Here is a 15,485-nt window from a genome sequence, read left to right on the forward strand (position 1 = left end):
ACACCCAAGACGGGACGGTTGTGGCAGAGAGGTCAGACCAAGCGTGATCCCTGAGGAAGGCAATGGCAAACCACTCCAGTATCCTTGCCAAGAAAACTAAATGGACCAGTACAACCAGAGATATGTCGGTATGCCATTGGAAGATGGGACTCCCAGGTCGGAAGATGGCCAAAATGCTACTGGGGAGGAGCAGAGGATAAGTTCAACTAGCCCCAGATGTGATGACGCAGCTAGCTCAAAGCCGAAAGGAAGGCTAGCGGCCGACGGTACTGGAGGTGAACGACGAATCCGATGCTCTAAAGATCAACACACCATAGGAACCTGGAATGTAATATCTATGAGCCAGGGCAAATTGGATGTTGTTATTGGTGAGATGTCAAGACTAAAGATAGACATTCTGGGGGTCAGCGAACTGAAATGGACTGGAATGGGCCACTTCACATCAGATGACCACCAGATCTACTACTGCGGACAAGAGGAACATCGAAGAAATGGAGTAGCCTTCATAATTAATAAGAAATTCGCTAAGGCGGTGCTTGGATACAACCCAAAAAATGACAGAATGATCTCAATTCGAGTGCAAGGAAAGCCTTTCAACATTACAGTGATCCAAATATATGCCCCAACCACAGCTGCTGAAGAAGCAGAAGTAGATCAGTTCTATGAGGATCTGCAGGAACTACTGGATAATACACCAAAAAGAGACATTATTTTCATTACAGGAGACTGGAATGCCAAGGTGGGAAGTCAAATGACAACAGGGATCACAGGCAAGCATGGTCTGGGAGAACAAAATGAAGCGGGACGCAGGCTGATAGAATTTTGCCAGGAAAACTCGCTGTGTATAACGAATACTCTCTTCCAACAACCTAAAAGACGGCTTTACACATGGACCTCACCAGACGGTCAACACCGAAATCAGATTGACTACATCCTTTGCAGCCAAAGGTGGCGGACATCCATCCAGTCGGTGAAAACAAGACCTGGGGCTGACTGTAGCTCAGATCACGAACTTCTTATTGCCCAATTTAGAATAAAACTAAAGAGATCAGGGAAAATACACAGACCAGTTAGATATGATCTCACTAACATTCCTAGCGAATATACAGTGGAAGTGAAGAACAGATTTGAAGGACTAGATTTAGTAAACAGAGTCCCAGAAGAACTATGGACAGAAGTCCGAGACATTGTTCAGGAGGCGGCAACAAAGTACGTCCCAAAGAAAAAGAAAACCAAGAAGGCAAAATGGTTGTCTACTGAGACACTGGAAGTAGCCCAAGAAAGGAGGAAAGCAAAAGAAAACAGGGATAAGGGGAGATATGCCCAGTTAAATGCGCAATTCCAGAGGTTAGCCAGAAGAGATAAGGAACTATTTTTAAATAAGCAATGCATGGAAGTGGAAGAAGACAACAGAATAGGAAGGACAAGAGACCTCTTCCAGAAAATTAGAAACATTGGAGGTAAATTTCAGGCAAAAATTGGTATGATAAGAAACAAAGATGGCAGGGACCTAACAGAAGCTGAAGAGATCAAGAGAAGGTGGCGAGACTATACGGAAGATCTGTATAGGAAGGATAATAATATTGAGGATAGTTTTGACGGTGTGGTGAATGAATTAGAACCAGACATCCTGAGGAGTGAGGTTGAATGGGCCTTAAGAAGCATTGCTAACAACAAGGCAGCAGGAGACGACGGAATCCCAGCTGAACTGTTTAAAATCTTAAAAGATGATGCTGTCAAGGTGATGCATGCCATATGCCAGCAAATATGGAAAACACAAGAATGGCCATCAGACTGGAAAAAATCAACTTATATCCCCATACCAAAAAAGGGAAATGCGAAAGACTGCTCAAACTTCCGTACAGTGGCCCTTATTTCTCATGCCAGTAAGGTAATGCTCAAGATCCTGCAAGGAAGACTCCAGCAATACATGGAGCGAGAGTTGCCAGATGTTCAAGCTGGGTTTAGAAAAGGCAGAGGAACGAGAGACCAAATTGCCAATATCCGCTGGATAATGGAGAAAGGCAGGGAGTTTCAGAAAAACATCTACTTCTGCTTCATTGACTATTCTAAAGCCTTTGACTGTGTGGATCATAATAAATTGTGGCAAGTTCTTAGTGGGATGGGCATCCCAAGCCACCTTGTCTCTCTCCTGAGGAATCTGTACAAGGACCAAGTAGCAACAGTCAGAACTGACCACGGAGGAACAGACTGGTTCAAGATTGGGAAAGGCGTCCGGCAAGGCTGCATCCTCTCACCCAACCTTTTTAACTTGTATGCAGAACACATCATGCGATGTGCGGGGCTGGATGAATGCAAAGCTGGGGTGAAAATTGCTGGAAGAAACATTAACAACCTCAGATATGCAGATGACACCACTCTGATGGCCGAAAGCGAGGAGGAGCTGAGAAGCCTTCTAATCAAGGTGAAAGAAGAAAGCGCAAAAGCCGGGTTGCAGCTAAACGTCAAAAAAACCAAGATTATGGCAACAAGAATGATTGACAACTGGAAAATAGAGGGAGAAACCGTGGAGGCCGTAACAGACTTTGTATGTCTAGGTGCAAAGATTACTGCAGATGCAGACTGTGGCCAGGAAATCAGGAGACGCTTCCTTCTTGGGAGGAGAGCAATGTCCAGTCTCGATAGAATAGTAAAGAGTAGAGACATCAGACTGGCAACAAAGATCCGCCTAGTCAAAGCCATGGTATTCCCTGTAGTAACCTACGGATGTGAGAGCTGGACCTTAGGGAAGGCTGAGCGAAGGAAGATAGATGCTTTTGAACTGTGGTGTTGGAGGAAAGTTCTGAGAGTGCCTTGGACTGCGAGAAGATCCAACCAGTCCATCCTCCAGGAAATAAAGCCCGACTGCTCACTGGAGGGAAAGATACTAGAGACAAAGTTGAAGTACTTTGGTCACATCATGAGGAGACAGGAAAGCCTAGAGAAGACAATAATGCTGGGGAAAGTGGAAGGCAAAAGGAAGAGGGGCCGACCAAGGGCAAGATGGATGGATGGCATCCTTGAAGTGACTGGACTGACCTTGAGGGAGCTGGGGGTGGTAACGGCCGACAGGGAGCTCTGGCGTAGGCTGGTCCATGAGGTCACGAAGAGTCGGAGACGACTGAACGAATGAACAACAACAAAGTAGGATAACCAGAAATGAAGTAAGATTAGCAAGATTGGCATTTCAAGGAAGGAAAAGTAGATGGAGGCTCCAAAGAATAGTTTACCCCAAGGCAATGTTTTTGCATCAATCTTGTTTAACGTATTTATGACCAACCACAGCCACCACTCACAAATAGCCTTATATATGCTGATGACCTTGGCCTCACACCACAAGCAAAAGATTCTGAAACAGTCGAAAACCAACTTACTAATACCCTGAAAGATCTCTCCAGCCATTTCAAAGATAACCACCTAAAGCCTAACCCTGCCAAGACACAAGTGTGTGCTTTCCATCTATGTAACCATGAAGCCAACAGGAAATTGAAAATTACCTAGGAAGGCCAAGAGTTCGAACGCTATTCCCATCCTAAATATCTGAACATCACCTTAGATCAAACACTAATATTCAGGAAACACTGTATGAACACCAAGCACAAAGTACCTGCATGCAATAACACCGGGACTGTGGCACAGTTGGTTGGGAGTCAGCTGCATTAAGATCACTACTGACCGAAAGGCGATGAGTTCGAAGCCAGCCCAGGTCAGAGTGAGCTTCTGACCAAAATTGTGTAGCTTGTTGTCAACATATGCAGCCCAAAAGACAGTTGCATCTGTCAAGTAGGAAATTTAGGTACCACTTATATGGGGATTCTAATTTAACTGGTTTATGAGGCCATAAAAATCTCCAGGAAGTATGCCAAGAATGAGGAAGTACTTCAGCAGTGACACAAATGGATGATGAAACGACAGCTCCCCTGGTGGCCAGAAGCTGGAATGTTAAATAGCCTCTGAGTGTCTGTCTATTTATGTTGTGTTTACTCTGAAGAAGAGAAGGCTGATAGGAGATATGATAGCCATACATAAATATGTGAGAGGAAGCCACAGGGAGGAGGGAGCAAGTTTTTTTCTGCTTCCCTGGAGACTAGGACGCAAGGGAACAATGGCTTCAAACTACAAGAAAGGAGATTCCATCTGAACATGAGGAAGAACTTCCTGACTGTGAGAGTCGTTCAGCAGTGGAACTCTCTGCCCCGGAGTGTGGTGGAGGCTCCTTCTTTGGAAGCTTTTAAACAGAGGCTGGATGGCCATCTGTCAGGGGTGATTTGAATGCAATATTCCTGCTTCTTGGCAGAATGGGGTTGGACTGGATGGCCCAGGAGGTCTCTTCCAACTCTATGATTCTAGGATTCTATGTAGTAAATAAATAAATAAGAAATAAATTGAACAATGTATCGTCGAAGGCTTTCATGGCCAGAATCACTGGATTGTTGTAGGTTTATTCGGGCTACATGGCCATGGTCTAGAGGCATTCTCTCCTGACGTTTCGCCTGCATCTATGGCAAGCTTCCTCAGAGTCACTATCTCCTGAGAGCCTGAGAGCATTTGACTCATTCCTGCTTCTGGAAAGGTGCGAGCAGTAGTGGGACTTAGCAAGTGGATACCTTATGCATGTGAAGATGGGCTTGGGTGATTTTTTCCACAGACCCCACACTCATCTTGGCATTTTGTGCTAGATGGTAAATGGTTATGTGGTGATTTGAATGCAATTTTCCTGCTTCTTGGCAGGGGGTTGGACTGGGTTAGGGTTAGGGTTAGGACCCATGAGTTCTTTTCCAACACTATGAGTTTATGGGTTGTTGTAAGTTTTTTCGGGCTATATGGCCATGGTCTAGAGGCATTCTCTCCTGACATTTCGCCTGCATCTATGGCAAGCATCCTCACCTCACTACCTCTGAGGATGCTTGCCATAGATGCAGGCGAAACGTCAGGAGAGAATGCCTCTAGACCATGGCCATATAGCCCGAAAAAACCTACAGCAACCCAATAAATTGAACATTTTCAGTTCCATCTACAATTGGCTACTTTGAGATAAATACTTAAATAGTTTCTTTTTCATACCACAACTCCCAGAATCCACCAGTTAGCATGGTCATACTGGTTTAGGGTTAAGGACGTTTTTCTCTTATGAACAGTTGGTTTGAGATGGAGGGCAAATGGTGTTTTCCCCCTTAGACTCAAAATCACAGAGATAATTTATGGTTATGTGATGCTATGGACATCTCAAGGACATGGACTCCCAGGAAGCTAAATTACCTTTTCGCCCATCTTGAAGAGATTTCCAAATGCACCATCATTTTGTAATTTGGAATACTTACCCAGCACAATCCTCAACCCTTTATTGGTAAATAAAGAGCCTCAGTGATTAATTGTTGATTTATTGACCACATTCTATGCTGCTTATAAACCTAAAGGCCAAGGCAATGGGAAAACCAGCAAGGACTATTGTTTTTATACCAATCTTCCAAAGAATGGGCAGGATATTGACAAGCTGTAACTGACACAAAATCCATCGGTAATTCCCTGTGTACACATGACCTCAGCTTTCCAAGGTCTAAGGGGAAGGAAGCAAAGGTTGGGGTATTGATCAATACATCCACAGAGGTCACTGTGGAATAGAAGGAAATGTTTCAGTGGCATTCTCTCCTTCTTTTTCTCTCTCTGCTTCTGAAGAGCCAATACAATTGTTTGACCTTCCTTGGTACAACAGGGAAGGAGAAGACCACAACAGGAAACTGTCAAATTGGTGCAATCCATCTTGGATCCACCAGGGAATGCTTCCGAAAGACACGTTTTGAACCCAAATCAATTAAAATCCACTCAAGTCATTTAAAGCTCTCATGTACCCACTCAGACTTTTCTGGAACTGGTGAACTCTCTATTCAGAGCAGGGGAAATTGACATTTTAATATAGCTTCCAGAATTGCCCAGATAGACTTGCCATATCCCGAGCTGGTGAAATGATTCTTGGAGTTGGTTACTACTTACCTCTCCGAACGCATCTCCACCTATGAACCGACTAGGACATTAAGATCGTCTAGGGAGGCCCTGCTCTCGGTCCCGCCTGCATCGCAGGCGCGGTTGGCGGGGACAAGGGACAGGGCCTTCTCGGTGGTGGCCCCTCGGCTGTGGAATGCCCTACCTGTGGACATCAGACAGGCCCCTTCACTGCTGGCATTCTGGAGGAAGGTCAAGACTTGGCTTTACAAACAAGCGTTTGGCTAAATAGTGCAATGAATACATGAAGATGGTACAACCGAACATAGGAATTGGTATAGGATTATGTTTACGGATTCTGATTCTGATTTGTTTGCTGAGGCTTATGATAATGATTGTTTTTGATCTGTATATCTTGTATCATGTGTTTTTAATTGTCTTCTTTGATATTGTTGTGATAACCTTTACTATGTAAACCGCCTTGAGTCGCCATTACGGCTGAGAAAGGCGGTATAGAAGTAAAGCAAATAAATAAATAAATAAAGTTTGACCTACAAAACCCTGTATGGTTCCGGTCCAGTGTATCTGTCCAAACGTATCTCCCTCTACGTCCCACCCCGGAGTCTGAGATCATCTGGGGGAGGGGGCTGCTCTCGACCCCACCACTGTCACAAGTGAGGTTGGTGGGGACGAGGAGCAGAGCCTTCTCGGTGGTGGCCCTTCACCTGTGGAACTCACTCCTGGGAGAGATTAGGGCATCAACATCCCTCCTCTCCTTCAGGAGGAAAGTAAAGATGTGGTTGTGGGACCAGGCCTTTGGAAATTGCATCAAAAGGTGAGAGACTTCCACCTTGGTCCATATATCAAACGGACATTGGGATCCTCACATCAGAACAACATATTTTATGTGTGGCCAAGACCCAAAAATAACGTATAAAACAGCTCTGTACTTAAGCAAAACAATACGTCTGAGAACCACATATGTAGGGCTGATTGGGGTAAATTGTAGGGGTGATAATGAAATATGATGTATATACTCAGCTTGATCAGTTTATCAGTTTTATCATGTCTTATCATATGTATTTACTGTATTATTATAAGTGTCTTATTTTAACTTTCTACGTGGAGTGTGATCAGGTCTTGTCAGGCCTTGTTGTTCTGTTTCTTATTGTGATATGGCCTAAGGGCTAATCAATAAAATTACTACTACTAGCTTTGCCAAAGTTGCTTAATGGTGGTGAAAATTACAATAACCTTGGGAGACATCCAAACATTATGGAATATTTTTAAATAATGGTATTTCAAATTTGGATCTGCCCCCTCACCTTTCCTGCATGGTTCAAAAATGCTTCAAAAGTCAAAATTTGGAAGTTTTTTTCCGACTTTCAGGCTCTTCCAAATGAACATTAGCCAGAATGGCTGACGGACCCAAAAGTACTATAGCTGTCTGTAGCAGTCTTTATCTAAATATAAAATAAACTGATTGAATCTAGTGGTTAGACATTCACACTAACAATTTTGCAGGGTATTTAATAGGCTTGGGTGATCCAGTTCGTTAATTTAGTAATTCGTTATTGATTCGTATTTAAATTAGCTTACGATCCAATATCGAGCCATGCAGGAATAGTGTGAGGTGTATTTAAGAATCAAAACAATTTTTTCCAATTTTCGTAATTATTTCGTAATTATTTCGTAATTAACCCAAAATTTCTCATTACTTTATTTTTCATACCCTCACTCTATGCCACTTAATGCGTTGCCAGGTACAGCTAGTATATAATATAATATAATATAATATAATATAATATAATATACAATTATAATATAATAATAATAATTATTATTATTATTAACTTTATTTGTACCCCGCTAGCATCTCCCAGAGGACTCGATGCGGCTTACACAGGCCGAAGCCTCAAAACACAATACAATAAGAACGTAACATCACAATAACAAAGCAAATCAGACAATGAACAAAATAACATAACTCCACAATAACTAAGCAAATCAACAAAAGCAAAAATAACGACAATGGCAGAACATCAAGACATTATTATAGTATTGTATATTATATTATATTATTATATATTATATTACTATATTATTATTATATTATATTATAATTGTATATTATAATATAATATATTATATTATAATATAATAATATATAATATATAATATAATATATAATAGTAATATAATATACAACAATATAATATAATAATATTATAATAATATAGGTAAAGGTAAAGGTAGTCCCCTGACATTAAGTCCAGTCATGTCTGACTCTGGGGTGTGGTGCTCATCTCCATTTCTAAGCCGAAGAGCCAGCGTTGTCCGTAGACACCTCCAAGGTCATGTGGCCGGCATGACTGCATGGAGCGCCGTTACCTTCCCGCCGGAGCAGTACCTATTGATCTACTCACATTTGCATGTTTTCGAACTGCTAGGTTGGCAGAAGCTAGGGCTGATAGCGGAAGCTCACGCCGCTCCCTGGAATCGAACCTGCGACCTTTCGATCAACAGCTCAGCAGCTCAGTGCTTTAACCCACTGCGCCACCGGGGGCTCCTTTATAATAATATAATATATATAATATATATAATATAATATAATAAATTATTATATTATATTATATTATATTATATTATATATATTATATTATATTATATTATAATAATAATATATAATAATAATATATAATAATATAATATAATATAATATAATATACAATAATATAATATAATATACAACAATATAATATAATAATATTATAATCTAATATAATATAATATAGTTGTTGTGTGTTTTATCACACCAACAGTCAACAACAGAGGGAGAGGGAAGCTTCAGAAGTTCCCCCGTCCCATTTGGAGGGTTTTTTTTTAGCATATTGCGCAATCACGTCCGCCATTAATGAATCGATTCGTAATTTACAAAATTTCAGAAATTTCAAAATTTTGAAATCTTAAATTTCGGAAGTCCTCAGAATTTCGAAACGCTAGAGCACCCAAGAAACGAAACGAGTTTAGAACCAATTTTTTTCTTGATCGCCCAAGCCTAGTATTTAGAATTTTAGAATGCAGCAATCAAGAAGCTGCCTCAATTTCCTTCTTCATTCTAACCTTGGTAAACTATCCTCCAACTCTGGAGGGAGCTGGGACACCGCACTCTTCTCTTCAATGTGAGCAGGTTTTTAAAAACCTTCTGTCCTCAGCTGAGCCCTTCTGTCTGATTCATCTAGTGATCACCTGATCCTTGAGATGCTTCTGCAATTTGCTAAAAATTATCATGCCAGCATCAGGCGGGCCCTGTAGAACGGAGCAGAGGGGAAAACAGAGATGAAATATTAATGATACAGAGTGCATCCCAGGCAGAATATATATATATATATATAAGAAAAGCTTCTAAGAAAAGCACAAGCAGAATAAAAAGTGGAAGGGGAAGACTCACCGATTTTCATTCAGACCCACTGCAAGGCTGTACTCTCTTGGTTACTGTTATAAAAAGTTCGAATCAGAACAATCAGAACAATTGAGGCATTGTTATGCCTTCTTTCTGTTATGGAAAAAAGGAACTACTGATCCAAAACCTCATGGGGCCCAATGTATATCCAGAGAAGTCATTTGGAAACAGAGAGTTGAAGCTGAAACATTCAGAAAGTTTCCATGAATATTTTCACTAATTCTCCCAACTTTTCCACCAGAAAACAATGTGTTTGTTTGTTTGTTTCCAGTATTTCTGAAGTCGAACATGACACCCCCCCCCCCCCCCATAAGAGATAGTAACTTATAGTTTTGCTAAGGGCAAGGACGCCAGGCTGGATAATAAGGTTTAAGCTTTGATCAGTTTGGTGCGTATCATTTAATCAAGGCTTTATGCCCTATTTTCATATTGATAAACTATCTATTAGGCCTGGGTAACAACGGAAAAATTTGTTTCTAAAATCGATTCGTTTTTTGGGGGGTTTTGCGTTTCGTTATTTAAAATAATTACAAAATTTTCCTTTTAAAAAGTTCGATATTTACGAAATTTCGTAAATGTGAAAAAAATTACAAAACATTAACGAATCGATTCGTTAATGGCGGACGCGACCGCGAAATATGCTAAAAAACCTCCAAAAACTTCTGAAGCTTCCCTCTCTCTCTGTTGTTGACTGTTGGTGTGATATTATAATTTTTTTTCCACTAATTAAACCATAAAACTGGCCCAGACATGCGGAAATAATAACGAAACGACCTCAAAACAATAACGAAACGAATACAATAACGAAATACGAAGCATTTACAAAACTATTTAAAAATTCGTTTTTTTAAAAAAATTGCTCCAGAATGGTTCGTTATCGTTTTGTAATTAAAAAAATTAACGAATTATTAACGAATTACGAATTAACAAAACGAAACCGCCCAGCCCTACTATCTATCTATTACATTGATAAACTAACTATTGATAAACAGCAGAAAGTAACCAATTTATTACTGGAAATCATGCCACAAAAGTATTTGAATTTTCCCATCTGAGGCACACATGGGCTCCTGATGGTTCCCCATCTCACAAACAACGGACTCTCTTTCCCCCTCATGGATATATATTTCCCTTTATGGACCTTCCTATGAATAATATGAACTATGGACACTGGGGGAAAGTAGTTGGGTTTACTCTCTGTATTATGATTTCTATATTTTCATAGTTTCTGTATTTCTATATTTCCCTTCATGTATTTGACCTTGCCCTGACCCTTTTGCTCCCTTCCCCTCTCCTTGGGGGGGAAAGCTACAAGGAAGCTGCCCTGCTTCTGGAAAAGCAATCAGCGATCATTGGAAAAGCAATCAGCGAAAAGACCCTTATCTTTGGACATTCTTTGCATGGACAATAGTAAAGGAAATCCTTTTGACTTTGGAGTTGGGCCACCATTAGGATTTCTGTTTGGCAGACTTTTTAATCATACAGGGTTAGTCAAAATGAATAGGCCCATTCGGCTACAATTATTATTATTATTGGCCTATTCATTTTGACTAACCCTGTATAACAATGGGGGGAATATGACCTTAGGAAAGTCCTCGTTTCTTCCAAGCTGTTTTTCTTTCAAATCTTTCCACTAAGCACATTCACAAAAGTTTCCCCTTTGTGCCCTATCTGATTGTAAGAGGAAAACCCAGATTAAGCCATCAATGCTTATCACAGACCCATCTCAGGACAATAAAGTGGCTTCTCTGGCAGGCCGACCCCCAGCCTCGATAAGCCTAAGGACATTAAAACTCCATAATCCACTCCAGAATGCATTGTCTCCCTTCATCTCGCCTCCCTTCCTTCTGATTCGCTGGAGCGTCAAGGCAGCAGGAGCCCCCTGATAGGCTCTGGTGTCCTGCGAAAGCCCTGTGATTGGCTCTGATGCATTGGGAATGGCCAAGCCTCCGCCCAGCTGTTTCCACGTCAGCCAATCCCCTTCGAGCTGGGCGGGGGGGGGGGGGGGAGAGATTTTGAAACTCACAACTCTGTATTTTCTATAAAATTGCCTTTATTTTTGTAACCACATGCTCTGCTTGGCGAATGATTGCAGCATTGCATCCTTTTCAGCTGAATTGCAAATAAAACATCTCGGTGGTGCTTCCTTCAACTTGGTGAGACCTTTTATTGGGAAAAAATCAGGGATTGGGTGCTTCTCTCTGTCTCGTCAGGGTAACGAACTCTTTAAAGAGTCCGATTAGTCTCTGCCTCCTGGCAAAGACCCCTAAATTCCAGCTCTATAACATTTCTATCCCGTCCTTCTCAAACCCCGAAGGGCGACTCAGGATGGCTTACATTTGGCAAACAATTCAATGCCACTACATATAACAAAGCAATATAACAACAATAAAAACAATAAATAGAACATTAATCAGAACAATAAAACAGTATTAACAGCCGTATCACCATGCCAGTCGAATTCCATATCCAAAGTGCTATTTACGCCTGCTGTCCAAAAGCCTGGTCCCAGAACCACAATTTCAATTTCTTCCTAAACAACAGGAGGGATGAAGCTGATCTTACCTCGTTGGGAAGCGAGTTCCACAGGTGGGGGCCCACAGCCGAGAAGGCCCTGTCTCTCATCCCCACCAGATGCATTTGTGACGCTGGCGGGAGCGAGAGCAGGGCCTCCCTGGATGATCTTAAGTTGCGAGGTGGGACGTAGAGGGAGATGCGTTTGGACAAGTAAGATGGCCCAGAACCGTAGAGGGCTTTATAGGTCAACACCAGCACTTTGAATTGAGTTCAGAAGTGGACCAGCAGCCTGTGGAGCTGCCATAACAAGGGGGTGGTATGCTCCCTGTATGTTGCTCCAGTTAGTAATCTGGATGCAACCCATTGGACTAGTGGGAGTTTCCGAACAGTCTTCAAAGGCAGCCCCACGTAGAGTGCGTTGCAGTAATCTATTCGGGATGTAACAAGAGCATGCCTCATTTCTTGGCATCTTTTCCTTGTAAAAATAGTTACGTCTTCATTTGTATTGCTATGGATAGTGTTGTCCTATTCATTGTCATTAAGTCACCTTAGACTATTTATTTATTTATTTATTTATTTATTTATTATATTTATATTCCGCCCTTCTCACCCCAAAGGGGACTCAGGGAGGAGCACAGCATATACATGGCAAACATTCAATGCCAGGACACAAATTCACATACACATACATAAACATTAAAAAACATTTATCAAAATATTAAAATACACCATTTAAAACCGTCCTAGTTATCCGCGTCAAATCTAATTGGCGTGGTCATGTTTCCTATTGCTGCTTTATTGCTCTGTCCCAAAAGCTTGGTCCCACAGCCAAGTTTTGACCCTCCTTCTAAAGGACAGGAGGGAGGGGGCCGACCGATCTCACCAGGAAGGGAGTTCCATAGCCGGGGAGCAATCACCGAGAAGGCCCTGTCTCTTGTCCCCACTAATCGTCCTGTGACAATGGCTGGACGAAAAGCAGGATCTTAATCTCCACAATGGTTCATAGGGAGAGATGCATTCAGACAGGTAATTTGGGCCAGGGCCATTTAGAGCTTTATAGGCCAAAGCCAGCACTTTAACTGGCAGCCAGTGGAGCTGGCGTAACATGGGAGTTGTATGCTCCCTGGATGCCGCCACAGTTATTAACCTGGCTGCCTCCTGTTGGACTACTTGAAGCTTCCAAGCAGTCTTCAAAGGCAACCCCACATAGAGTGCATTGTGGTAGTCTATCCTAGACGTAACGAGAGTGTGGACCACCGTGGCCAAGTCTGACTTCCCAAGATACGGACGCAGCTGGCGCACAAGTTTTAATTGTGCAAATGCTCCCCTGGCCACCGCTGCAACCTGAGATTCCAGACTCAGTGATGAATCCAAGCTGCGAACCTGTGCATTCAAGGGGAGTGTAACTCCATCCAGCACAGGTTGTGACCCTATACCCTGTTCGGCCTTGCGACTGACCAGGAGGACCTCTGTCTTGTCTGAATTCAACTTCAATTTGCTTGCACTCATCCAGACCGTCACAACAGCCAAGCACCTCTTCAGGACTTGGATAGCCTCCTTAGCATCTGGTGGAAAGGAGTGATAGAGTTGGATGTTGTGTTGATATGGTGATCCTATGAATGAGACTGAAGTTGATAGGAACTTTAGGAGGGTCTTCCCCAGGAGGAGGGACTCTGAGACCCCACCAAAGAGGGATTGCTACTTTGGCGAGCTAGGAGAAGCCTGATTTCAGCAACTTTTACTTCTTTAAAAATTCCAATAAATCTCACCAAAGTTGAAGAAGCGGCACCGAGGTGTTTTATTAGCAATTCAGCTGAAAAGGATGCAATGTAGCAATCATTCGCCTACAGAGCATGTGGTTACAGAAATCAGAGGCATTTTTATAGGAAAAACAGGCTCAGAAGTTTCAAAATTCCCACTCTCCGCCCTCCTCCCTGATCGAAGGGGATTGGCTGACGCGATAACAGGTGGGAGGAGGCTTGGCTGTCTGCCCTGCACCAAAGCCAATTACAGAGCTCCTCCGCTGTGCAGGAGCCAATCAGAAAGCTCCTACTGCCTCAGCGCTCTGGCGAATCAGGAGAAGGGGAGGCGGGACGAAGAAGAAACAATGGGTTTGTGAGCGGATTAATGAATTTCATGATCCTGAGTCCAAGAAATCCGGCCTGCAAAGGATGCCCAGTCTATTGTGTTTTGATGGGTCTGTTGATTGCTTTATCCAGTCTTTCCTGTCGCCATCAGATATGACACAATGAAGACACTGGGGTGGATGTTTGCTATGTAGAACCTTGAATGAAAACAGTTTTGGAGGGGAAGAGACTTTCCTAGTGTCCTTGCACCCCCCCCCCCCAGTGTGATGTGATTAAAGATGCCAAGAGAAATGCTTTCATCAGGTGGGCCGACTCCGAGACGCAACAAAAGGCTTTCTTCTTTCCATGCACGAGTATCATGACAAAAGTTCTTTGTGACTGCTAATTGTCCTTTCCGTACAGCTGGCAGTTTCTTGATTGATTTCCCCCAAGGGGGGGGGGGGGAGGGAGCAAGGAGTTCAGAGTCAGGTCAGAAAATACGAGGGAAGAATACATGGGGAAATATAGGAATCACAAGAAATTCATATCAAGCCTCCCCTCCCTCCCCCCACCCGCCAGAGAAATTGATTAAAATAATAATTTTAATAAAGCATGTGTCCATAGTTCAAACTGGGGAAATTCATATGTAAAAATGAGTTCATTAGAGCCAAAAATTATGTGTAACAACGGAAAAAATGGGTAACAACGGAAAAAAATTGTTTCTAAAATCGATTCGTTTTGGGGGGGTTTTTGCGTTTCGATTTTAAAAAGAATTCCGAAATTTTTCTTTTAAAAAGTTCGATATTTACAAAATTTCGTAAATGTAAAAAAAATTATGAAACAATAACGAATCGATTTCGAAACAATAACGAATCAATTCGTTAATGGCGGACGCGACCGCGAAATATGCTAAAAAACCTCCAAATGGGACAGGGGGAACTTCTGAAGCTTCCCTCTCCCTCTGTTGTTGACTGTTGGTGTGATATTATAATTTTTTTCACTAATTAAACAAAAAACACCTATAAAACTTGCCCCAGACATGCGGAAATAATAACGAAACGACTTCAAAACGATAACGAAACGAATACATAACGAATCCGAAACAATTACGAAACGAATTGAAAAATTTCTTTCGTTTTTAAGTTGCTCCAGAATGGTTCGTTATCGCTTCGTTATCAAAAAATAACGAATTTTTAACGAATTACGAATTAACAAAACGAAACCGCCCAGCCCTAGTAGAAAGTTCAATGGTCATAAAAGGAGCCTGGTGATTTCCACTGAGCCAAGGAATGGATTCCTGCAGTGCCAAGATTGAGCTGGTCCTTGGTCCTTGGGAAACTATAACTTCCTCCAAGGACTGGGACCCCAAGGCCAGGCTCTTCCCTGAAAGCCTCATTGGGTCCTTGTTGTTGTTAGTGTCTTGGCAAATTGACCAAGACTTAACCCCTTTGTGCAATCTGGTACCCTTGCCCTTTGCAGAACTATAAGCTACCATCCCT

This window comes from Anolis sagrei, chromosome 7, assembly GCF_037176765.1.
Source record: "Anolis sagrei isolate rAnoSag1 chromosome 7, rAnoSag1.mat, whole genome shotgun sequence".
Lineage (NCBI taxonomy): Eukaryota > Metazoa > Chordata > Lepidosauria > Squamata > Dactyloidae > Anolis > Anolis sagrei.